We start from the raw sequence: 27,376 nt of genomic DNA, 5'->3' as shown, positions 1-27,376 counted from the left end.
CTTTCTCAGTGACACTGGCCTCTTCGCTGTTCCTTGCCAGTAACATTACCTTCTTTTTGAATTTTTCCTGACTGCCCCCCATAGCTAGAAATTTCTCCCTCCTCATGTCCATCTTCTGGCTTCCTTGGTCCCAGCTTTCCATAGTCCTTAATATTAGTGCCTTTCTATAATTATCTCCAATTTATCCCCAGTGAATCTTATTTGTATATATCATATACATATGTATGTTTATTATATACATGATTATATGTTGTTTTCCCCATTAGTGTCTGTTAAGTGAATTCTTTGATATCAAGGACTACTTTTTTCTTCATATTCCTACTGCTTAGCAAAGTCACACAAATGAAAAAACAAAACCCCAAACTAGTGTTCCAAATGCTTGAAAGTCTTTAAAAATTCAAGAACACAAATGGGCTTTTATTTTTTAAATACATAAAAAGATTAGGAATAGAGATATGTATATTGCCTTATGGTATTGATGATATGATTCTTTTGTTATTCTTTTTCCTAATGCTACCCACATTTAGGGTTCTTCTTATTCTGTAAAAGTCTTTTTAAAGGAAGGTTTGAGGAAATTATGTTCATTTTTTGGGGGATGAAAATGAAGCATAATCAAGAATAACACATAGTTACAAACCACTAGAAATGAATTTACTGTATGAATCATACTCTACAGTTGTACCGTTTAATTTCTGAAAGAGCTCTTTAATGAGTTGAATCTGTAGAGTCTCTGTTTAGGAAATGTAATTTTTTTTTTTCTAAAAGATCTCAGTGCCTTTCATTATAAAAGAGACTGGTACAGCTTTCTGTTTTAGAAATCTGGTTGAAAAATTACAGTGTTTGAACCATTGCCCCATCAGTTCTTCATTTTGGTGGAACAAAAAGATATAATTAAAATAGTGAATAAAATTAGATGTTTTTTCCCCATTTTCTTGCCTAAAGCTAATAGGAGATGTGATTAGGAATTCTGCATGTTGTGATTGAATTAAAAATTTTATTTTATCAGCGAGTAATATTTAGAAGAAACCTAAAAAAAATCATTACTTCTACCCCTCATGTATATATATTTTTTTATCATTGAGAAAACTGAGACCTAGAGACTTTAAACCATGCAGGTGTTAAGTAGTAGACTAAAGATCAGAGTTTAGGTCTTTTGACTTCAAACCTATTGCTCTACCATTGTGCCTCACCTCAGGTTTACTTCATACCATTCTGATTTATGATACCTTTATTTATGAAATTCTTATAAGAGCCTTGGAAATAAATTATATAAGGCAGGCTCTGAATAAGAGGCAGCAGATTAATGCTCAGCCATTTTGAAAGTATCTCAGAAAAAGACCTGTGGGTAGGCTGAAGGCAATTGAAATTAGTATTTGGAGTTTTGGAGACTCAATCCATCTTCTATTTTCCTCAACCCATCTTGTTCAACTTTTCCAAAACATTTTATGTTTATAGTAACTACCAAAAATCCCACCCTCAAACCAGAATTCCTCTCCCTTTCCTTCCCTCAGTTTTAGATTTTCTGGCATTACAATGTGTTTCAGAGTTTTTAGTCTAGGTAATAAATATTATTCAACCCATGTAACAAATTTCTGTGGTGCTAAAAGCTTCCAAAGAAGGCTTGTTCAGTTCTAATTCTTACCTTTTGTCTTTGATGACTGATGGAGGTATCTCAGATCTCAGAGTTTGTTTTTCACCATCATTGATACTATGTTGTGCATCTTGGTTTGAAGAAATAACAAAAAAGAGAAGTAGCTCTCACTTATTGGATATCTGAATTTTTTTTTTTTTTAAACTTTTCCCTCTTTCCCCATTTTTTTGCTGTCCTTCTCTTTGGCCCCAAAATCCCAAATCTCCCTGATTTCTCTTCATCTGTCTGCTTAAATTAACCTTCCTATCATCAGCTCTTCCAATTTATTTATAATCTCATTCTTTATGCCTATGTCATGAACCTATTTTGACCTTATCTTGGTGTATAGTGTTAAGTGTGGGTTAACTAGGGTTCAGCCTAGTTTCTGCCATACTAATTTACAATTTTCCCAGCAATTTTTGTCAAACAGTGAGTTCTTATCCCAAAAGCTGGGGTTTTTGGATTTGTTAAATACTAGATTATTAAAGTTATTGGCTGTTTTGTCCTTTGAACCTAATCTATTCCATTGATCAACTAGTCTGTTTCTTAGCCAATACCAAATGGTTTTGGTAACCGCTGCCTTATAATATAATTTTAGATCTGGTACAGCTAGACCACCTTCATTTGATTTTTTTTTTTTTTTCATTAATTCCCTTGAAATTCTTGGCCTTTTGTTTTTCCATATGAATTTTGTTGTTATTTTTTCTAGGTCATTAAAATAGTTTTTTGGGAGTCTGATTGATATAGTGCTAAATAAATAGATTAATTTAGGTAATATTGTCATCTTTATTATATTTGCTCGGCATGGGTAATTTTTCCAATACTGACCTTTGCAAAACCTTTTGTTCCAAATTTTCTCCTGCTTCCCTCCACTTCCTTCCCTAACTGGCAGGTAGTCCAATACATGTTAGATATGTTGAAATACATGTTGAATCCTATATGTGTATACATACACACACACACACACACACACACACACACACACACACACAGAGTCATCTTGCTGCACAAGAAAAATCAAGAAGGAAGGAAAAGAAAAAAAAATGAAAGCAAATAACAACAAAGAGAGTGAGATGCTATATTGCATTCCACACTCTGTTCCGATGGTTCTTTCTCTAGGTGTAGATGGCTCTCTTTATCACTAAACAAGTGGAACTGGTTTGAATCTTCACATTGTTGAAGAGAGCCACATTCCTTCAGAATTGATCATAATATAGTCTTCTTGTTGCTCTGTATAATGACCTCCTGGTTCTGCTCATTTGACTTTGCATCAGTTCATGTAAGTCTCTCCAAGCCTCTTTGAAATTATCCCATTCATCCTTTCTTACAGAACAATAGTATTCCACAGCATTCATGTACCATAATTTATTCAGCCATTCTCCATTTGACGGCCATCTACTCAGTTTCCAGTTTCTTGCTGCTACAAAAAAGGGCTGCCACAAACATTTTTGTTTGTGAGTCCCTTTACCTCCTTTAAGATCTCCTTGGGATATAATCCCAGTAGAAACACTGCTAGATTAAAGGGTATACACAGTTTGATAACTTTTTGAGCATAGTTCCAAACTTTTCTCCAAAATGCTTAGATCTGTTCACAGGTCCACCAACAATGTATCAGTGTCCCAGTTTTCCTACATCCCCTCCAACATTTGTCATCTTTTCCTGTCATCTTAGCCAATCTGGGAGGTGTGTAGTGGTATTTCAGAGTGATTCTCTGATTAATAATGATTTGGAGCACCTTTCCTTATGATTAGAAATAGTTTCAATCTCTTCATCTACAAATTGTCTGTTCATATCATTTGACCATTTATCAGTTGGAGAACGGCTTGAACTATTTTAAATTTCAGTCACTTTTTCTATGTATTTTGGAAATGAGGCCTTTATCAGGCCTCATTTCCAAAATATATAGAGAACTGACTCAAATTTATAAAAAATCAAGCCATTCTCCAATTGATAAATGGTCAAAGGATATGAACAGACAATTTTCAGATGAAGAAATTGAAACTATTACCACTCACATGAAAGAGTGTTCCAAATCACTATTGATCAGAGAAATGCAAATTAAGACAACTCTGAGATATCACTACACACCTGTCAGATTGGCTAAGATGACAGGAAAAAATAATGATGAATGTTGGAGGGGATGCGGGAAAACGGGGACACTGATGCATTGTTGGTGGAGTTGTGAACGAATCCAGCCATTCTGGAGAGCAATCTGGAATTATGCCCAAAAAGTTATCAAACTGTGCATACCCTTTGATCCAGCAGTGTTTCTATTGGGCTTATACCCCAAAGAGATACTAAAAAAGGGAAAGGGACCTGTATGTGCCAAAATGTTTGTAGCAGCCCTGTTTGTAGTGGCTAGAAACTGGAAAATGAATGGATGCCCATCAATTGGAGAATGGCTGGGTAAATTGTGGTATATGAATGTTATGGAATATTATTGCTCTGTAAGGAATGACCAGCAGGATGAATACAGAGAGGCTTGGAGAGACCTACATGGACTGATGCTAAGTGAGATGAGCAGAACCAGGAGATCATTATACACTTCGACAATGATATTGTATGAGGATGTATTCTGATGGAAGTGGATTTCTCTGACAAAGAGACTTAACTGAGTTTCATTGGATAAATGATGGACAGAAACAGCTACACCCAAAGAAGGAATACTGGGAAATGAATGTGAACTATTTGATTTTTGATTTTCTTCCCGAGTTATTTTTACTTTCTGAATCCAATTCTCCCTGTGCAGTGGGAGAACTGTTCGGTTCTGCAAATATGTATTGTATCTAGGATATACTGCAACATATTTAACATATATAGGACTGCTTGCCATCTTGGGGGGGGGGAGGAGGGAGGGAGGGGAAAAAACAAAACATAAGTGATTGCAAGGGATAATGCTGTGTAAAAATTATCCTGGCATGGATTCTGTCAATACAAAGTTATTATTAAATAAAATTAAATTAAAAAAAAAAAAAGAAAAAAAAGAAATGAGGCCTTTATCAGCTCTTTTGGATGTAACACATTTTCTAAGTTTATTGTTTCCCTTTTAATTTTGTCTGCATTAGTTTTGTTTGTAAAAAACCTTTTTAACTTAATAGAATCAAAATTATCTATTTTATAATCAATAATGATCTCTAGTTCTTTTTTCATCACAAATTCCTTCCTCCTCCATAAATCTGAGAGGTAAACTTTTGTTTATAGTATCATTCTTTATGTCTAGATCATGAACCCAATTCGACCTGATCTTGGTATATGGTGTTAAGGTATGGATATATGCCTACTCTCTGCCATACTAATTTCCAATTTTCCTAGCAGTTTTTGAGTTTGTCAAATATTAGATTGTTATAATCATTGGCTGTTTTGTTCTGTGAATCTACTCTGTTCCACTGATCCACTAATTTATTTCTTAGCCAGTAACAAATGGTTTTGATTACCACTGCTTTATAATATAGTTTTAGATCTGCTACAGCTAGACCACCTTCATTTGCTTTTTTCTTCATTAATTCCTTTGAAATTCTTGGTCTTTTATTTTTCCAGATGAATTTTGTTGTTATTTTTTCTAGTTCAGTAAAATAGTTTCTTGGTAGTTTGATTAGTATAGCACTAAATAATAGATTAGTTTAGGGAGTATTGTCATCTTTATTATATTTGCTCAATCTATCCACAAGCACTTGATATTTTTCCAATTCCTTAGATCTGACTTCATTTGTGTGGAAAGTGTTTTGTGGTTTTGTTAGTTCCTGACTTTCCCTTGGCAGATAAATTCCCAAATATTTTATACTATTGCCAGTTATTTTAAATAGAATTTCTATTTTTATCTCTTGCTGTTGGATTTTGGTAGTGATGTATAAGAATGCTGATGATTTATAAATGTGGGTTTATTTTGTATCCTGCAACTTTGCTAAAGTTGTGGATTTTTTCTAATAACTTTTTAGTTGATTCTCTGGGATACTCTTACGTATACTATCATATCATCTGCAAAGAATGATAATTTGGTTTCCTCATTCCCAATTCTAATTCCTTTAATCTCTTTTTCTTATTTTCAAAACTAGCATTTCTAATACAATATTGAATAGTAATGGTCGTAGCGGGCAACCTTGTTTTACACCCTAATCTTATTGGGAATGGTTTTATCCTGATTACATATAATGCTTGCTGATAGTTTTAAATAGATATTACTATTTTAAGGAAAAGTCCATTTATTCCTATACTCGCTACGGTTACTCTACAGGAATGAGTGTTAGATTTTATCAAATGATTTTTCTGCATCTAGTGAGATAATCATATGGTTTTTGTTAATTTGGTTATTGATATAGTCACTTATGCTAATAGTTTTCCTAATATTGAACCAGCCCTGCGTTCCTGGTATAAATCCTACTTGGTCATAGTGTATTATCCTGGGGATGATTTTCTGTAATCTTTTTGCTAATATTTTATTTAAGATTTTTGTAGCAATATTTATTAGGGGAGATTGGCCTCTAATTTCTTTTCTCTGTTTTCATCTTACCTGGTTTAGGTATCATTACCACGTCTGTGTCGTAAAAGGAATTTGATAGGACTCTTTCATTCCCTATTTTTTTCAAATAGTTTATATAATATTGGAGTTAATTGTTCTTTAAATATTTGGTAGAATTCATGTGTAAATCCATCTGGTCCTGCGGATTTTTTCTTAGGGAGTTGATTAATAGCTTATTCTATTTCTTTTTTTTTTAAAATGGGACTATTTAAGTAATTTATTTCCTTTTTTATTAATCTGGGCAATCTATATTTTTGTAGATATTCCTCCATTTCATTTAGGTTGTCAAATTTATTGGCATAAAGTTGGGTAAAGTAACTCCTAATTATTGCTGTAATTTCCTCTTCATTGGTGGATAGTTCTCCCTTTTCATTTTTGAGAGTAACACTTTTTCTAATCAAATTAACTAAAGGTTTATCTATTTTGTTGGTTTTTTCATAAAACCAACTCTTAGTTTTACTTATTAATTCAATAATTTTTTTTATTTTATTCATCCTTTAATTTTTAGAATTTCAAATTTGGTATTTGGGGTTTTTGATTTGTTCTTTTTCTAGCTTTTTTAGTTGCAAGATCAATTCATTGATCTTCTCTTTTTCTATTTTATGCAAATAAGCATCTAGAGATACAGAATTTCCCCTTATTATTGCTTTGGCTGCTTCCCACAAATTTTGGTCTCATTATTGTCATTCTCTTGGATGAAATTATTTATTGTGTCTATGATTTGTTGTTTCACCCATTCATTCTTTAGGAAGAGATTATTTAGTTTCTAATTACTTTTTGGTCTATTTTCCCCTGGCCTTTTATTGAATGTAATTTTTATTGCATCATGATCTGAAAAAAATGCATTTATTATTTCTGCCTTTCTGCATGTGAATTTGAGGTCTTATGTCCTAATGTAAGGTCAATTTTTGTATAGTTTACATGGACTGCTAAGAAGAAAGTGTACTCCTTTCTGTCTCTATTCTCTTTTCTCCAATGATGTATCACATCTAGCTTTTTTAGTGTTCTATTTACCTCTGACTTCTTTCTTATTTACTTTGTGATTTGATTTATGTAATTCTAAGAGAGAAAGGTTGAGATTTCCCACTATTATGGTTTTACTATCTATTTCTTCTTGCAACTCTCAACTTCTCCTTTAGGAATTTAGATGCTGTAATGTTTTGGTTAGCTTTCTGGAGGTCTCAGGACCAGTCTTGGTTTCAGCAGAGTAATCATCACAAGAATAGTCAGGGATAAACTCCAAAATCTTTATTATCTCCTTCACAATCTGTCTCCTTCACCTGGGGCCCTGCTAGCTTTCTGAAGGCTCTCTAGAATGGGTCTTCGTTTCAGTGGAGAAATGCAGGAAGCAGGAGAGTCACCACAAAGTTGATTAAAGATAGAATCGCTTCGGCTGACTTTGTCCTCAGTTTAAATACTCTATTACAAGTACATCATCGTAGTTTAGGGTTATCTTATAGAATAGGTGTCAATTTGTAGAACTATACTAAGTACTAAGTACATGTAAACTAGAGAATCATATGAATTGTTTTTTCTGGCTGCTTGTAATATTTTTTCCTTGATCTGATAGTTCTGAAATTTAGCTATGATACTCCTTGGGGTTTTAATTTTGGTGTCTCTTTCAGAAGGTATTTGACTTCTTTCGATGGTCATTTTACCTTCTGATTCTATGATATCTGGGCAGTTCTCTTTGATAGTTTCCTGAAAAATAGTATCTAGGCTTGTTTTAATCACCAGTCTAAACTAGATAACCATTGTCTTATCAATTCCACTGAGTTAATACCTTCTTGTTGGATTAAATCAATCATACTGATCCTTAAGTATTTTTCTCAGAGTTCTTTCCCTTTACCCACATGGTGCATATATGTTTATTGATATTGTTTCATTATCTCTGGTACCCTTTAGGAAGATATAGTTCCTTCGCTTTTAATTAGATCAATTTTTGCTTTTGCTTGATCTAAGATCAGGATGGCTACCCCTACTTTTTTTACTTCATCTGAAGCATATTAGATTCTGCTCCAGCCTTTTACCTTTACTCTATATATACATATGTAGGACATGCTATCCTTTAAATGTGTTTCTTGTAAACAACATTGTAGGATTCTGGCTTTTAATTCAGTCTGCTATCTGCTTACGTTTTATGGGAGAATTCACTCATTCACGTTTACCATTAAAACTTCTAATTGTGTATTTCCTGCCATCTTTTTAACCCTAAATCATTCTTTTCTCTTTCTTTTTTCCCCTTCCCTCCTCCCCAGTATTTTACTTGTGAGTACTACTTGCCTCAAGCAAGTAGACCATTTTCTTATATTTTCCCCCTACTATTTCTGTTTTCCCTTCTATTTAGCTTACCCTTCCCTTTTCCCCTTTCCCCTTCCACTTTTCTTTAGGGTGAGAGAAGTTTTTTGGTGAAACCTAGTATAACTAATATTCTTTCTTTGAGCCAAATCTGAAGAGAGTAAGATTCACACAATATTCATTATCCTCCTTTCCCCCCCCTCAATTATAATAGATTTTATTTGCCTCTTCCTGAGATGTAATTTCCCTCATTTTACTTCTACTTTCCTTTTTTTTTTTTCTGTTATAATCCCCTTTCCATCTCTAGTTTCTTTTTTATATTATAACAGTAAAATCATGTACATGTATTCTCTATGTGTACTCATAACAGAAATAGTTCTCAAAAGTTTTTTTTTCTTTTTACCTTTTTTATGGTTCTCTTGAGTTCTATATTTAGAGGTCAGGTTTTTTTGTTTAGCTTAAGTCTTTTCATCAAAAATAAATGAAATTCACCAGTTTCACTGAATGTCCATCTTCTTCCCTGAAAGCAAATGCTCAGTTTAGCAGGATAATTTATTCTTGGATGCATTCCAAGTTCTTCACCTTTCAAATATCAGATTCCAGGCCCTTCGGTCCTTTAAAGTGGAAGCTGCTAAGTCCTAAGTAATCCTTCTTGTGGCTCCTCATTATTTGAATTGTTTTTTTCTGGCTGCTTGTAATATTTTTACCTTGGTCTGATAGTTCTGAAATTTACCTATGATATTCCTTGGGGTTTTAATTTTGGTGTCTCTTTCAGGAGATGTTTGATTTCTTTGAATAATCATTTTACCTTCTGATTCTATGATATCTGAGCAGTTCTCTTTAATGGTTTCCTGAAAAATAGTGTCTAGGCTCTTTTTTTCTTTTTTCTTTCTTTCTTTTTTTCACGTGTTAATCCTTTATTGTTACAAGTTATATGTATGGGTAATTTTACAGCATTGACAATTGCCAAACCTTTTGTTCCAATTTTTCCCCTCCTTCTCCTCACCTCTTCCCCTAGATAGTAGGATGACCAGTAGATGTTAAATATATTAAAGTATAAATTAGATACACAATAAGTATACATGACCAAACCGTTATTTTGCTGTATAAAAAGAATTGGACTCCGAAATATTGCACAATTAGCCTGTGAAGGAAATCCAAAATGCAGGCAGACAGAAATATAGGGATTAAGAATTCAATGTAATGTTCTTAGTCATCTCTGAGAGTTCCTTCGCTGGGCGTAACTGGTTCAGTTCATTACTGATCCATTGGAACTGATTTGGTTCACCTCATTGCTGAGGATGGCCAGGTCCATCAGAATTGATCATCATATAATATTGTTGTTGAAGTATATAATGATCTCCAGGCCTGCTCGTTTCACTCAGCATCAGTTTGTGTAAGTCTCTCTAGACCTTTCTGAAATCATCTTGTTGGTCATTTCTTACCGAATAATAATATTCCATAATATTCATATACCACAATTTATTCAGCCATTCTCCAATTGATGGGCATCTACTCAGTTTCCAGTTTCTGGCCACTACAAAGAGGGCTGCCACAAACATTCGTTAGCTCTTTTTTTCATCATGTTCAATAATCCTTAGATTGTCTCTCCTAGATCTACTTTCCAGGTCAGTTGTTTTCTTAATTAGGTATTTTACATTTTTTTCTATTTTTTCATCTTTTTTTTTTTTTTTTTTTTTGCTTTTGCTTGACTGATTCTTGTTATCATTTCCATTTGTTCAGTTCTGAATTTTAGTGAATTATTTTCTTCATTTACTTCTACTTCTTTTTGTATTTGTCCAGTTGAATTTTTAAATGAGTTGTTTTGTTCTATGGAAATTTTCCATTTCAGAAACTCTGTTTTTTAAGGAGTAAATTTTCTTTTTCTGTTTCACAAATTCTGCTTTTCTGGGAGTTCCTTTCTTTTTCAATTTTATCAAATCTATCTTTTAATGAGTTTTATGCCTTTTCCAAACCCTCTTGCAAAGTTTTCATTTCCTTTCTTCATTTTTCTTCTAGCTCTCTTTTAAGATCCTTTTTAATTTCTTCTAGGAGAACTTTCTGTGATGGGGAACAGGTTATATCACCTTTTGGCGCTTCATCTGGAGACAATCTGGCTTTACTCTCCCCAGGGCTTCATATCTCTTCTTCTCTTTCAGCATAGAAACTGTTTGTCATCAGAGTTCTCTTTACTTTTTTACTCATTTTTAAAAACACCATTAAGGTCTGCTTTTAGGGCAGGGAAGTTTTTCCAAGCTTCTTCTAATTGGCCAAGGCTTCGCTTGGTCAGTGCTGACTCATTCCCAGTGCTGGGTGGGCATGATCAAGTCCTGTAAGATTCTGGCATTTCCGGATTCACTATTGATCTTTGTGTTTGTGTTGGATGTTTTCTAACTTCTCTGCTGATTTACTGGCTCACTGCTAGGGCAGAGTAGCCAACACTACTTCTGAAGATTCCTCCCTGTATATATTCTTTACCATGTGGAGTCTTCTCCAACTGGCAGAATCTGTACCACCCTTTGACTCTGCACTGTCTGTGCTGGCATTTGTACTCACCTGTTTGTGCTGGTTGCTTCCATCTCATTTCAGATTGAAACGGATATTTTCTGGTGATCTACCAATTTGGTAATTTGTTGCACTCCCAATATTTGTGTGTTCTGCTGGTCCAGACCTAATTTAGAGGCTGGATTTGCTATATTCTGAGGGCTGTAGGAGAAAGTCAGAAAGAAATGTGTGCTGTCTCTGCCCCCGCCCCCGATGTCCAAGATTATTTTCTACAATATCCATGCCAAGTCCAGCTTTTTCTCCAAGGCTTTATTTTCAATTATTGCCAGTTGTTCCTTTTGAGGCAAAGCAGAACAAATCTAAACCTTGACCACATGACAGCTCTTCAGTTATTTTACTCTGTCTTGTTCTCAAGTTTCTCTTCCCCAGACCCAGACCAAATATCTCAAGAGTTCCTTCAGCTCCTCTTCTTTGGTATGATTTGGAAGATCCTCCTGTAATGATTGCCCTTCCTTTAAATTATCAACTGCTTCTCCTTAAACATGATACTCCTACTCAACATAGATGGGAATATGAGACTGTCAATTCCCATTTTGATTTTGTTTCCTTTTCTGAGGATAATGGCCTTGAACAAGGGAAGGTTAAGACAAATAGTAGCTGAATTCTAAGAATTTTACCTTCTCTTCAAATAGTTTTTCCTTATGAGGTATTAAAAATATCTTTAAGACTTGATTGACTCAGGGGACTAAAACAGGCCATTAAATTAGCTTCCTTATCACCTCAGTACAAAACATCTGGGATATGACTAGATGAGAAATCCCCTATTCCTTCCAGCCTCCCACCATAAATTTGCCCTTGGAAGCTGTACTTAATTGAATCCATGCCCTTCCCTTACTTTAGCTTAGTAAATTTTTATGACTCTGTCTCTATCTTTCTGTGTGTCTTTGTTTCCTTTCCTTCCCCATCTAATGCAAGATAAGCATTTGTTGTTTCCTGCCTTTCTGATAATGTGTCTGGTGCTATCTTTCCCAGTAAAAAGCTGCTTACTTTGACACATTTCACCAGTCAAACTCTGGGGTATTGATTACTAAATTAACTGCCTGTGGACATATACCAACAAGACACCAATGGCAATATGCTTTGTGTCCTTCAGACCGCACCTTGATAATTATGGTAAACTGTCTTTTAGGACCACTTAGTTATAGTATTCTTAGGTCTTCCTAACCAGTGATTTAAGCCATCTCCAAGTTCTACTAGGGACTTTCCTGATAACTCAGTTAATTTTCAAAATAGCTAGAATGAATTGAATTTTGTAGATTAAAAGTTACTTTGCACCATTATGGAAAAGGATAAATGCAGAGGATTGAGAATCCTCTTGGAATATGCCCTTGGAATTTGAATCAGTTATATATTTGAGAGGCATTTATCAAAGAAACTTGCTGCAGGGAATTTGTCCTAACTAGGGCATTTATCCATGTTGAGTTCCTTGAAATTGGTCTTTGATATTGGGTCTCTCATGTTACATTTGATTGATAGAAAGTCCTCAAAATCCGCAAGTTGGTTGAACAGTTAACTAACTGTTTCTCTTCCAATTTTAGCCTACATAATTTGGTTTCTGCAAAAGCTTTTAATTTTATAGAACTAAAAGTGTTCATTTTCTTTTTTCTCATCCTTTTTATCCCTTGATTGGTTAAGAATTCTCCCCTAAACATAGATCCAAAAGGTATTTTTTCCTTTAACTAATTTGTTATTTTTTTTTTAACATATTTTATGTGTTATTTTGTTTAAATGACTTGATACTATAAATCAGTTTAATTTTTTTATTCCAGGTGTGTTTTTAAATTTTATACATATTTATTCATTTTATTTTATTAAAACATAATAAAAAACCCCAGAAAATAGAAAAACAATGCAAACCAAAAAACAAAACAAAAGAGAACATTGTCATGTGCTCACAGACTATCAAAGAAGGTTCAAAATATATAACAATAAATTATCAGATCAACAAAGTATATATATTATAGAAATTATATTTGTGAATATCCATTTTTTTCTTCCTTGTAAACTGTTCTTTTGTTCTCTGCTGCACACCTTATTTACTTTATTCTTTTTCCTGTTTTCATTCCCTCCCAAGCAAGCTGTAGTTAAGAAAAAAATATATTTATGTGTATACACACACACACACACACACACACACACACACACACACACCCTTTCCTATCCATGCTGACTTTGCTGTAATTCTGCTCTTTAACTTGAACTTGCTTTGCTATTACTTAACCTCCCCACACCCACAGATCCCTCCCTTGGCTTCTTCCCACTCCCTTTGCTTTACCATGTGCCTATCCCTCCCCTCTTATTTCTTTAAAGATTTTGGAAGGTACCCTTCCAATATATCCTTCATGGTACATATGTACTGTTGTCTATTAAACCTATTCCCAATGTGAGTAGATTTCCAGAACTATGAGCCCTCCCTCCCCCCTCTAATGCTTCTCTATTCTTCCTTTGCACTTCAATTGTATGACATATTGCTATTTTTACCTTAACTTTGCCAATCTTTCTTTAGAACTCTGCTATTGTTGATGTGAATCTTAAACATATAGTGTACATTTCCCATGTAAAAAAACACACCATAAGCCATTTATCCATGTTGAGTTCCTTGAAATTGGTCTTTGATATTGGGTCTCTCATGTTACATTTGATTGATAGAAAGTCCTCAAAACCCGCAAGTTGGTTGAATGTCCATTTTTTTTCATTTAATATTATGGATAATTTTTCTGGATATGATATTTTAGTCCACAACCCTAGTTCTTTTGATTGTCAGTAGATATGTATGTAAAACCACACTGTGCATACTTGTATTTGTTAGTTCTTTCTCTGGAGGTAGATAGCTAGGTTCTTTGTACTTAGTTTGAGTCCAGTATTCAGAATAACTTCACAATTATTCTTTGAATATTGTTACTCTTATGGTGCTTTTGGTTCTATTTCACTCTTCAGTATTTCATAGAAGTCTATATTTTTTCTTAAATCAGCCTGCTTGATGGGCGTCTTTTCAGTTTTCAGTATTTTGTTCTCAACAAAGAGAGCTGGAATAAATATTTTAGAATGAAAATAAGTTTAGAAGTGTTCCCAATAATATCAGGAGTAAAAGAAGGGTGTCCACTATCACCAATGTTATGTATTATATTAGAAATGCTAGCAATATCAATAAGAGAAGAAAAAGAAATGGAAAGAATCAGAATGGGCCATGAGATAATAAAACTATTTGGTTTTTTTTTAGATGATATGATGATATACTTGGAAAATCCTAGAGATTAAATTAAAAAGCTAGTTGAAACAATTAATAAAAGTAGTAGCATATTAGTTCATTTTCTTCTGTATGCTCTGAACTTCATTTAATCCAATGATTGATCTCTTTTTTTAAGTAGTACTAAATTGTTTTGATGCTTATTGTTTTGTACTATAATTTGAGATCTGATTCTGTTATTTTCTCCATCTCCATCCATTATTTCTCTCAAAATTTTATTCCTTCAAATATTTTTTTCCTCTAATTCCATAAAGTAATCCTTTGGTAGTGTGGTATGATGCCTTTATTATAGTGACTCAACCAACCTCTGAATAATTTGTTTCTTTATTTAGATCATATTTTTATTTCCATTCAGGGAGTTTTTAACTGTTTTCAAATAATAAATATTTATTAAGTACCTATTTTGTTTTAGTTACTGTGCTAAGCTCTGGGGATACAGAAAGAAGCAAAAGACAATCCCTCATCTGAGTTCAAATCTGACCTCAGACGCTTCTTAGCTGTACAACCCTGGGCAACCCCAATTGCCTCAGCACTATCCCCCCCCCCCAAAAAAAAAAAAAAAAAAAAGAAAAGAAAAGACAATTCCTCACCTCAAGGAGATTACTTATAGTCTAATGAGGGAGACAATATGCATATCTATATCATACATATATACACACATAAGCCATATACAGAAGTAGGAAATAGTTAAAAGAAGGAATGCCATATAGAAGTAAAAGGGGTTGGGGAAAGTTTCTAGCAAATGATGGGATTTAACTTGGGATTCAAAGGAAGTCAGGGCGATCAATAGGCAAAGTTGAGAAGGGAGAACATTCTTGACATGGAGGGGAGCCAAAAAGAATACTCAGAGCAGAGAGCCTGGAGTGCTTTAGAAGAGTCCATATCAGGGAGGAAGACTAGAAGAAGGCTGGAAAGGTAAGAAGGGTTGGATTGTAAATTGCTTTGAATGCCAAATAGAATATTTTGCATTTGATGGTGAAAGGTGATAGAGAACTACTCGAGTTTGAATAGGGAGGTGGCATGATTGGACCTGTGTCTTAGGAAAAAAAACTTTAGTGACCAAATGGAGAATGGATTATACTAGGGAAAGACTTAAGGACCTGCACTAGAAACATGGTAGTGTCAGAGGAGAGAGGGGGCTCTATTTGAGAGATGTTGCAAAGGTAAAAATTAACAGGCTTTGCCAGCAAATTGAATATGGGGGTTGAGAGATAGTGGGGAGAGAGGTAGAACTAAGATGATGGAGTGAAGCCAGAAAGCTGCTCCAGGTTTCTTAGTTTCCCTCAAAAAATCACACGAAGCCAAGACTCTGAACAGAGTATGAAAGAATGAAACCACTCTCCAGCTCAAAATAGACTGGAAAAGCTTTGAGAAAGGTCAGTCTCACTGAGGTGAGAACACCTCACTGGGTGTTTTTAGCCCAACTTAGACAGAAAGCCAGTGAGAACAGATCAACCACTTAGACTCTCGATCCTGGCTCAGTAGAGGAGCAGACCAGTGGAGCAGTCTGGTAAATTCTGGGAAAACAGGCTGTGTCCTGCCCTGTGCTCAGATCTAAGGCTCAGAGCTGCACAGGAAGCTTGGGACAGTTCCCCCTTTATCCCAGAAGCAGAGCTCGACCATAAAGCTAAAAAAAGAAGGAACTACCAAAAGAAAAGGAAAGAACCTTGCCCATAGAAAGATATTATTATGACAGTGAAGACCAAAACACCAACTGAGACAAAAACAAAATGCCCACATGGGAAATCTCAAGAATGATATGAAGTGGTCTCAAGCCCAAAGAGGCTTAAGTTCTCATAAAAGATTTTAAAAGGCAAAAAGAGAGGTAGAAGAATAAACAAGAAAAGAAATAAGAGACAGTGGGAAGTTAATTCTTTGCTATCACAAAAAGAGATACTATAGTTATTTTTGTACAATTAGGCCTCCCCCTTACCACCCCTCTTTTTTGGATGTATTTGGGATAAAGATTTAACAGTATTATTACTGGATCAAAGGATGCATACAGTTTTATAGTTTTTTGGGTATAGTTCCAAATTGTTCTCAAGAGTAGTTGAGGGGAGAGAGTTCTGAGAAGAAGATGGAATAGATCCAATAAATTTCAAGCTCTCCAGATTTCCCACACAGAGCAAACATAGACTGGTAAAAAATCAGGAAGATTTGTGGTTGACAGGATCCTTCTGGCATAATCCCAAAATCTGAAGAAAGATCCCAGGCTGGAGATTAAACTGTGTGAAGTGTAAATATCTCCAGGTTAGGTCCACAGAAACATGAAGTGGGGAACTCTGGGGCTAACTGGATTTGGCTGGCGCCTCCCCAGGAATCACAGAAACTTTCACCTCCAGGATTGCATGTGGAGTTGGGGTCTGAAGCTGATTAAGAACTCCAGGTCTAACTGTGCTACAGAGATGCAGATCTGGACAAGAAGGAACTAGCATAACTGTGTAAATAATGAGGTAGTGGGATGAGGACACTACTGGCTGTCTGCACTTACAGGAAGGTGGAACTTTTGGTTTGTGGTTCTAGGTCAGGGGAGAGCTGAAGTGAAGCTAGAGGCACTATCACCCCCCAAGATTAAAGTTACTTACACTAATACACTAATACTTCTCATTTTAAAAAAATGAAGTAGCAAAAAATGAAAAAGTCAATCATAGAAATTTAATTTGGGAATAGGGAAGACTGAGATTCATCTTCAGAGGATGATACTGAAATTTTAAAAAGCTGCTTCTACTCCAAAAAGTAATGTTAAATGGCTCCCTACACAGAGAAAATTTATAAAAGAACTCAAAAAAGAATTAAAAAATCAAATGAGAGAAATTGAGGAAAAACTAAAAATTCAAACATCCAAGAGAAACAGAATTATGGGAAGAAAAAGTTATCTAACTGGAAAAGAAGATACAGTTCTTAAAGAAGAAAATAAATTCTTTGAAAATTAGAATTGGGCAAGGGGAAGCTAGTGAAGCTATAAGAAACAAAGAAATAACAAAACAGAATATAAAGAATGAAAAAAAAAATAGAACAGAATGTGATATATAGGACAGATCTGGAGAATAGATTAAGAAGAGAAAAATAAAAGAATAATTGGAATATCTGAAAGCTGTAACCAAAAAAACCCCAAAAAAACCAAAACCAAAACCAAAAACGCTTTGACACAATAATACAAGAAATAATCCAAGAAAATTGTCCTGGAATTACAGAATATAAGGGGAAAATAGAAATAGAAAAAAGCCATTGATCACCACCTCAAAGTGATCCTTTGTGGGAATAAAGGATAAAGTTAAAAAAAAAAAGTGTGCAGCAGAGAATGAAAGAACAGCCTACAAGAAGGAAAGAAAAGATGGATACTCCTGAATGTAATTTCTTCAATTATTATATTTCCTTTCTTGAACTGGAAATTTATTGTTACATATTTTGAATCCTCCTTGATGTTCTGTCGGGCACATGACAATATTCTGTTCTGTTTTGTTTTTTCTCCCTATTTTAAAAAAATCAACAAAAAATTAAACAAAACAATACAAAACAAAAAGCTGGTTAAATCAATCCACAACTCTACCAACAGTGTATTAGTGTCTCTATTTTCCACATATCTTCCCTTCTAATAGCCAACATTTTTCTTTTGTTGTCATATTAGTCACTCTAATAGCCATGAGATAGTATCTCAGCATTGTTTCAATTCACATTTCTCTCATCAGTAGTGATTTAGAGTATTTTTTCATATGGTTTTAGATAACATTGATTTCTCTATCTGAAAATTGACTGTTCGTGTCCATTGGCCATTTGTCATTGGGGAATGACTTGCATTTTTATAAATTTGACTCAGTTGAGAAATTGAGAAATAAGAACTTTGGATTCTTAATTGCGAATCTTCCCTCTGTCATAAGCTGGCCCTTCTCCTTGTTTTCTGTTTTCCTTATAATTTTGGTTGTATTGGTTTTGTTTGCATCAAAACTTTAATTTTATAAAATAAAAAATTATGTTTTACATTTTGTAATGCACTCCATGTCTTCTTTAGTTTTAAAATCTTCCCTTATCCATAAATTTGACAGATTTCTTAATCTCTTAATTTTCTTATGACATCACCCTTTATGTGTAAATTATTTTGGTAAACAGTGGGAGATGTTGGTCTGTACTTAATTTCTGCCATGCTACTTTACAGTTTTCCCTTAAAGTTTTGTCTTTAAAGCTTGCATCTTTGGGTTTAATCATATAGTAGATTACTATGGTTATTTACTACAATGTAATTTATACCTAACATATTCCACTGATTCACTACTCTGTTAACCACTGCGAGGTTGTTTTGATAATTACCGCTTTATGTAATACGGTTTGAGTTCTGGTATGCCTAGACCATCTTTCACATTTTTTATTTTTCATTGATTCCTTTGTTATTCGTGAGTTTTTGTTCTTCCCTGTGAATTTTGTTAGTATCTGTTTCTAGCTCTATAATAACATTTTTGATCATTTGATATGGCAGTGAATAAAGAAATTTAGTTAGAATTGTCAGTTTTATTATATTCGTTCAGCCTACCTATGAGCAATTAATACTTTCATATTTGTTTAGATTTTACTTTATTTGTATGAAAAGGGTTTTATAATTGTGTTCATATAGTTCCTGGTTTGTCTTGGCAGATAGACAGACTCCTAAATATATTCTATTGTCTACAGTTACTTTGAGTGAAATTTTTCTTTCTATCTCTTGCTGCTGGACTTCGTTGGCAATATATAAAAATTATGATTAGTGTGGATTTATTTTGTATCCTGCAACTTTGGCTAAATTAATAATTTCAAATAGTTTTTAGTTGATTTCCTAGGATTTTCTAAGTAAACATCATATCGGTTGCAAAGAGTGATAGTTTTATTTTCCTTATTGTCTATTCTAATTCTTTTAATTTCTTTTTCTTCTCTTATTGCTATAGCTAACATTTCTGGCACAATATTAAATAATAGAGATGATATAATGGGCATCCTTTACCCCAATTGTATTGGGAAGATTTCTAGCTTGTACACATTACAGATAATGCTTGCTGATGGTTTTAGATAAATATTACTTATTTTTAAAGTAAGCTCCATTTATTCCTATGTTCTCTCATGTTTTTAAAAGGAATGGGTACTGTATTTTGTCAAAGACATTTTCTGCATCTGTTTAGATGATAATATAGTTATATCATATACTACTATATGGTCCATTATGCTGCTAGTTTTCCGAATATTAAACCAACCTTGCATTCCTGATATAAATCCCACTTGGTCATAGCATATTATCCTGGTGATAAATTTCTGTAATCTCTTTGCTGATTTTTTCATTTAGAATTTTTATATCAATAATTTATTAGAGAAATAGGTCTTTAAAGAATTTGGTAGGATTCCTTCTTCACCTGTTTGTCCAAATAGTTATATAGTATTGGGATTATTTGTTTGTTAAATGTTTGGTTAACTTTACTTGTGAATCCATCTGGTCCTGGGGATATTTTTTGTGGTGATCTTCTTTTAAAATAAGTAGAATAGTTCTCTCTCAATACGCAGCTGGGTGATAAAAGTTCAGATCTTTTATTATCTCCAATATAACCCGTTAGCTTAGAGGCCTATCTCTCTGCTTGTTCCAAGAGCTCTTGCCGCTTTGTCCTTTGCTCTGGCCTCTGCTTTCTTCAGCCTCCAGAGCCAGCACCAAGTTGAATCTGTCTTGCCTCAGAGAGAGGGCTTCTGGTGTAATTCTGCTGAAATCTCCCCTAGAGCCTCTATCTGTTTCTTTTATACAAGAGGGAGGAATTGTGGGATATGCGAAAGAGGGATTTTGAGTTTTCTCCCATAGTGCTCTCTGGCCCTAAGAGCTTTAAGGGAGGTGTGAATTCACAAAGTTACAAAGTTTACTTTGTGAATCTGGCATACTTGTGAACTCCCTTGAGTAAAGGTGTAAACACAAGCATTGTACTAATTAGTTCTACTTAGTACCTTGTTTCAGGTTCTGGCCCAAAACATCTTCTTTTAAGATCTGATCAACTCTAATTAGTTAGTAATTTGTAAAGATTCCAACAATTTTCTTTATTTTTCTTTTTTTGCTGAGGCAATTGGGGTTAAGTGACTTGCCCTGGGTCACACAGCTAGAAAGTGTTAAATGTCTGAGGCCAGATTTGAACTCAGATCCTCCTGACTTCAGGACTGGTACTCTATTGTGTCAACTAGCTGCCCCCAGAATATTTTCTTAAGTTCATTGATGACTAATTTAATTTCTTTTCCTAATACAGGTTTGTTTTATTTCTTCTGAATAATTTATATTTTTGTAGATTTTCATCTGTTTCATTTAAATTATCAAATTTATTGGTATATAATTATTATATATTAGCTCCTAACAATTGTCTTAATTTCCTCTTTATTCACTTTTTATTAAAGTATATCCCTTTTATTAAAAAAAAAAGTTCAGTACTTTATTTCCCCCAGTTATATGTCAAAGTAATTTTTAACATTCATTTTTAAAACTTTGAATTCCAAATTTTCTCCCTTCCTCCTTTCTCAATCCCCAAAACCATTGGGTCCTTCTTGTTTTTGACAAAATCTGGCTAATAGTTAGGGAGAAAACATCCCCCTTGAGGGTCTAACCAATGGCTAAAGAGTAAACAACCCTCCCCACTCTTGGAGGAGATTGCACTTGCCTTTTCCTATTAGTACCCAAACCATATTACCCACTCCAACCAACCAGTCACCTGATGGTGGTTGGTCCCATTCTCCTTTTATGATAATGAAACTCTTTCCTTTGAAAATCAGTCTGGTCTCCAGGTGATTATTACCTTTCCTGGCGCAAGGACTCCCCTAAAATCTGGAAAGAACACAGACACAAAGAACAGAGACCTGTAATCATGAGTTATATATTGGGCTCAGATAAAAATAAAGGCCCTGAGCCTCTCTCCATTGAGGGTTTTTACAGCATCTCTGTCTCACCAAATCTTAGGCACACAGGACAGAAGTATAGCAGGACAGTTGGATTTAGTTGATTGGAGCCATTTGAATGTACCCTGTTCTGGCTTCACAGCTGGTCAAAAAAACTTATGTTCACTAGGCAGCTAGAAGACCAGAATTAATATCAGAATGTTTGCACATGCTCAAAATCAGGGAGCAGGAGCCTTCTGATATATTTCTTTTTGCCTTTCAGGAATCAAACTCTTCAGATATCTAAAGTATGCTGTTTGTTTTCACCAGTTGTCTGCATATTCCCCATGTACATGACCTGAGAAAATAAAGTTATACTTATATGAAACATTTTCCTAATTTAAAACTAAAAATCGTTATGTCCATTGTTACTCCTGATCTCTCATAATCAGATCACCCAAGAGATTAGTGGAAGAAAGAGTATATGACTTTTCCCTTTGTTTATAGTGTTCTTTTTTTTATGTATACATATTTATATAGTTGTCTTGCTACACAAGAAAAATTGGATTTAGAAAGAAAGTAAAAATAACTTGGTAGGAAAAACAAAAATGCAAGCAAACAGTAACAGAAAGGGTGCAAATGCTATGTTGTGGTTCACACTTATTTCCTAGTGTTCTTTCACTGGGTATAGCTGGTTTTGTCCTTACTGATTGATTGGAACTGATTTGGATCCTCTCACTGTTGAAGATAGCTACTTCCATCAGAATTGTATTAATTTAGGTAGTATTGTCATCTTTATTATATTTGCTCACCCAATCCAAGAGCATTTAATATTTTTCCAGTTGATTAGATCAGATTTAATTTGTGTGGAACGTGTTTTGTAGTTTTGCTCATAAAGTTTCTGATTTTCCCTTGGCAGATAGATTCCTAAATATTTTATACAATCAGTAGTTACTTTAAATGGAATTTCTTTTTGTAACTCTAACTGTTGGATTTTGTTAGTGATATATAAGAATGCTGATGACTTATGTGGATTTATTTTGTATCCTGCAACTTTGCTGAAGGTGTGGATTGTTTCTAATAACTTTTTAGTAGAGTCTCTGGGGTTCTCTAAGTAGACCATCATATCATCAGCAAAGAGTGATAATTTGGTTTCCTCATTGCCTATTCTTATTCCTTTAATCTCTTTCTCAACTCTTATTGCCAAAGCTAGCATTTCTAATACAATATTAAATAGTAACGGTGATAGTGGGCAACCTTGTTTCACTCTTTTTTTTTTTTTTTTTTAAATAACTTTTTATTGATAGAACCCATGCCAGGGTAATTTTTTACAGCATTATCCCTTGCATTCACTTCTGTTCCGATTTTTCCCCTCCCTCCCTCCACCCACTCCCCCAGATGGCAAGCAGTCCTTTACATGTTGAATAGGTTACAGTATATCCTAGATACAATATATGTGTGCAGAACCGAACAGTTTTCTTGTTGCGCAGGGAGAATTGCATTCAGAAGGTATAAATAATCTGGGAAGAAAAACAAAAATGCAAGCAGTTTATATTCATTTCCCAGTGTTCTTTCTTTGGGTGTAGCTGCTTCTGTCCATCTTTGATCAATTGAAACTAAATTAGCTCTCTTTATTGAAGAGAACCACTTCCATCAGAACACATCCTCAAACAGTATCGTTGTTGAGGTATATAATGATCTCCTGGTTCTGCTCATTTCACTTAGTTCAAGTAATTTTCTCCAAGCCTATCTGTATTCATGCTGCTGGTCATTTCTTACAGAACAATAATATTTCATAAATTCATATATCACAGTTTACTCAGCCATTCTCCAATTGATGGGCATCCATTTAATTTCCAGTTTCTAGCCACTACAAAAAGGGTCCACAAATATTTTTGCACATACAATGAAGTGCCCAGCTTTTCCACTTCAAAAGGTCCCTTTCCCTTCTTTAATATCTCTTTGGGATATAAGCCCAGTAGTAACACTGTCGGGTCAAAAAATATGCACAGTAAGATAAATTTTTGAGTATAGTTCCAAATTGCTCTCCAGAATGGTTGGATCTGTTCACAACTCCACCAACAATGCATCAGTGTGCCAGTTTTCCCGCATCCCCTCCAATATTTGTCATTATCTTCTTCTGTCATTTTTCCCACTCTGACAGGTGTGTAGTGGTATCTCAGAGTTGTCTTAATTTGCATTTCTGTGATCAATAGTGATTTGGAACACCCTTTCATATGAATAGAAATAGTTTCAATTTCATCATCTGAAAATTGTCTTGTTCTTATCCTTTGACCATTTATCAACTGGAGAATGGTTTGAGTTCTTATAAATCAGAGTCAATTCTCTATATATTTTGGAGATGAGGCCTTTATCAGAACCTTTAACTGTAAAAATGTTTTCCCAATTTATTGTTTCTCTTCTAATTTTGTCTGCATTAGTTTTGTTTGTACAAAAGCTTTTTAACTTGATATAATCAAATTTTTCTATTTTGTGATCAATAATCTCTAGCTCTTCTTTGGTCACAAATTCCTAACTCCTCCACAAATTTGAGAAGTAAACTATCCTCTGTTCTTCTAATTTATTTATAATCTCATTCTTTATGCCTAAATCATGAACCCATTTTGATCTTATGTTGGTGTACGGTGTTAAGGTCCGTATTATGGTCCATGACTAGTTTCTGCCATACTAATTTCCAGTTTTCCCACCAGTTTTTATCAGACAGTGAATTCTTATCCCCAAAGTTGGGATCTTTGGGTTTGTCAAACTCTAGATTGCTATAGTTATTGACTCTTTTGTTCTGTGAACCTAACCTGTTCCACTAATCAACTAATCTATTTTTAGCCAATACCAAATAGTTTTGGTGACTGCTTCTTTATAATATAGTTTTAGATCAGGTACAGCTAGACCACCTTCATTTGATTTTTTTTTTTCCATTAGTTCCCTTGAAATTCTTGACCTTTTGTTCTTCCATATGAATTTTGCTGTTATTTTTTCTAGGTCATTAAAATAGTTTCTTGGGAGTCTGATTGGTGTAGCATTAAATAAATAGATTAGTTTAGGTAGTATTGTCATCTTTATTATATTTGCTCGACCTATCCAAGAGAATAATATTTTTCAATTGTTTAGATCTGACTTTATTTGTATGGAAAGTGTTTTGTAGTTTTGCTCCTATAGTTCCTGACTTTCCTTGGGTAGATAGATTCCCAAATATTTTATACTATTGACATTTATTTTAAATGGAATTTCTCTTTGTATCTCTTGCTGTTGGATTTTGTTAGTGATGTATAAAAATTCTGATCATTTATGTGGATTTATTTTGTATTCTGCAACTTTGCTATAATTGTGGATTATTTCTAATCGTTTTTTAGTAGAAGCTCTGGAGTTCTCTAAGTATACCATCATAACATCTGCAAACAGTAATAATTTGGTTTCTTCATTACCTACTCTAATTCCTTTAATCTCTTTTTCATCTCTTATTGCCAAGGCTAGCATTTCTAATACAATATTGAATAGTAATGGTGATAGTGGGCAACCTTGTTTCACTCCTGATATTATTAGGAATGGTTCTAATTTATCACCATTACATATGATGCTTACTGATGGTTTTAAATAGATGCTACTGACTAATTTAAGGAAAAGTTCATTTATTCCTGTATTCTCTAGTGTTTTTAATAGGAACACTCAATTATGTTAATATTTTCCCTAATATTGAATCAGCCCTGCTTTCCTGGTAGAAATCCTACTTCATTATGGTTTATTATCCTGGAGATTATTTTCTGTAATCTTTTTGCTAATATTTTATTTAAGATTTTTGCATCAGTGTTCATTAGGGAGATTGGTTTTTATAATTTTCTTTGTTTTGTTCCTACCTAATTTTGGTATCAGTATCATGTCTGTGTTATACAAGGAATTTGGTAGGATTTCTTCATTCCCTATTATTTCAAATAGTTTCTATAGCATTGGAGTTAATTGTTCTGTAAATGTTTGGTAGAATTCACATGTAAATCCATCTGGTCCTGGGGATTTTTTCTTAGGGAGTTGATTAATAGCTTGTTCTATTTCTTTTTTCTAAAATGGGACTATTTAACGAATTTGCTTCTTTCTCTGTTAATCTAAGCAACCTATATTTTTGAAGGTATTCATCCATTTCATTTAAGTTATCACATTTAATGGCATAAAGTTGGACAAAGCAACTCCTCTTCATTCATGGAAAGTTCTCCCTTTTCATTTTTAAGACAACAATTTGGTTTTCCACTTTACTTTTCCTAATCAAATTTACCAAGGGTTTATCTATTTTGTTGTTTTTTTCATAGAACCAATTCTTAGTTTTATTTATTAATTCAATAGTTTACTTTCAATTTTATTAATCTCTCCTTTTACTTTTAGAATTTCGAGTTTAGTTTTTTCATAGAACCAATTCTTAGTTTTATTTATTAATTCAATAGTTTACTTTGAATTTTATTAATCTCTCCTTTTATTTTTAGAATGTCAAGTTCAGTGTTTGATTGGGGTTTTTTAATTTGCTCTTTTTTTTTTTTTAACTTTTTTAGTTGCAAGCCTAATTCATTGATTTTCTTTTTCTCTTTTATGCAAGTAGGCCTCTACAGATATACAATTTCCCCTTATTACCGCTTTGGCTGCATCCCACACATTTTGGTATGTCATCTCATTATTGTCATTCTCTTGGGTGAAATTATTAATTGTGTCTATGATTGGCTGTTTCACCCAATCATTCTTTAGGATGAGATTATTTAGTTTTTAATTACTTTTTAGCCTATTTTCCCCTGGCTTTTTATTGAATATGATTTTTATTGCATTGTGATCTGAAAAGGATGCATTTGCTATTTCTGCCTTTTTATATTTAATTTTAAGGTCTTTATGTCCTAATATATGGTCAATTTTTGTATAGGTTCCATGAACTGCTGGGAAGAAAGTGTACTCCTTTCTGTCTACATTTAGTTTTCTCCAAAGATCTATCATACTTAACTTTTCTAGTGTTCTATTTACCTCTTTAACTTTTCTTAGTTTTTTTGTGGTGTTATTTATCTAATTCTGAGAGTGCAAGGTTGGGATCTCCCACTATTATAGTTTTGCTGTCTCTTTCTTCTTGCAACTCTCTTAATTTCTGCTTTAGGATTTTAGATACTATAGCACTTGGTGCATATATATTTAGAATTGATATTGTTTCATTTTTTATGCTGCCCTTTAGCAAGATATAGTGCCCTTCCTTATCTCTTTTAATTAGATCAATTTTTGATATTGCTTGATCTGAGATCAGAATGGCTATCCCTGCTTTTTTGCCTTCACCTGAAGCACAGTAGATTCTGCTCCAGCCTTTTACCTTTATTCTGTATGTATTGTTGCCCTGCTTCAAGTGTGTTTCCTGTAAACAGCATAATGTAGGATTCTGGCTTTTAATCCAGTCTGCTATCTACCTCCGCTTTATGTGGGAGTTTATCCCAGTTTACCCCATTCACATTTATGGCTAAAATTACTAATTCTATATTTTCTGCCATCTTCTTTCCTTTTCCTCTTACCTCCCTGCCCAGTAATAAATATGAGTACCACTTGCCTCATGCAGCCCTCCCTCTTTATGATCCCTTCCTCTCCCTGGGAGTCCTCCCCTTTCCCTTTCAATTTCTGTATTCCCTTCTATTTATCCTATGCCTTCCCTTTTTGCTTTTCCCCTCCCGCTTTTCAATGAGGTGGGAGAAGTTACTCTGTAAATCGAATATATCTAATATTTTCTCTTTGAGCCAATTCTGATGAGAGTAAGAGTCACACTATGATCATCCCCCTACATTCTTTCCCTCAGATATAATAGATTTCCTTTGCCTCTTCATGAGATGTAGTACCTCCACTTTACCCTTTTTCTGGTACAATTTCCTTTGTACCTCTAGATCTTTTTTTTTATATTATAACAGTAAACCAAATTATACATGTACTCTTTATGTATACCCATAACAGAAATACAGTTCTCAAGAGTTCTTTTTACCTTTTTTATGCTTCTCTTGAGTCCTATATTTGGAGGTTAAACTTTTTGTTTAGTTCTGGTTTTTTCCTCAAAAATAAATAGAATTCACCTGTTTCATTGAATGTCCATCTTCTTCCCTGGAAGAAAATGCTCACTTTGGCCGGGTAAGTTATTCTTGGCTGCATACCAAGTTCCTTTGCCTTTTGGAATATAAGATTCTATGCCCTTCGATCCTTTAATGTGGAAGTTGCTAGTTCCTGAGTAATCCTTATTGTGACTCCTTGG

General features: G+C 34.0%; 1 protein-coding gene across 5 annotated transcripts in view; it reads left to right on the top strand.

The window, feature by feature from the left end:
* MAP4K5 (mitogen-activated protein kinase kinase kinase kinase 5) overlaps positions 1 to 27,376 on the top strand; it is a 207,881-nt gene that overhangs the window by 31,050 nt on the left and 149,455 nt on the right. The window contains exon 1 of one of the 5 annotated variants that reach the window (XM_051978090.1): positions 25,763 to 25,773. The exons of the other annotated variants lie outside the window; for them this stretch is intronic. The gene's annotated coding sequence lies outside the window, so the exon portion shown is untranslated. Of the gene's footprint in view, positions 1 to 25,762; positions 25,774 to 27,376 lie in introns of those variants that run through there. 5 annotated transcript variants of the gene reach the window in all.

This window comes from Antechinus flavipes, chromosome 2, assembly GCF_016432865.1.
Source record: "Antechinus flavipes isolate AdamAnt ecotype Samford, QLD, Australia chromosome 2, AdamAnt_v2, whole genome shotgun sequence".
Lineage (NCBI taxonomy): Eukaryota > Metazoa > Chordata > Mammalia > Dasyuromorphia > Dasyuridae > Antechinus > Antechinus flavipes.
The sequence above is the reverse complement of the archived record's forward strand: the minus strand, read 5'-3'. Positions and strand labels throughout refer to the sequence as shown.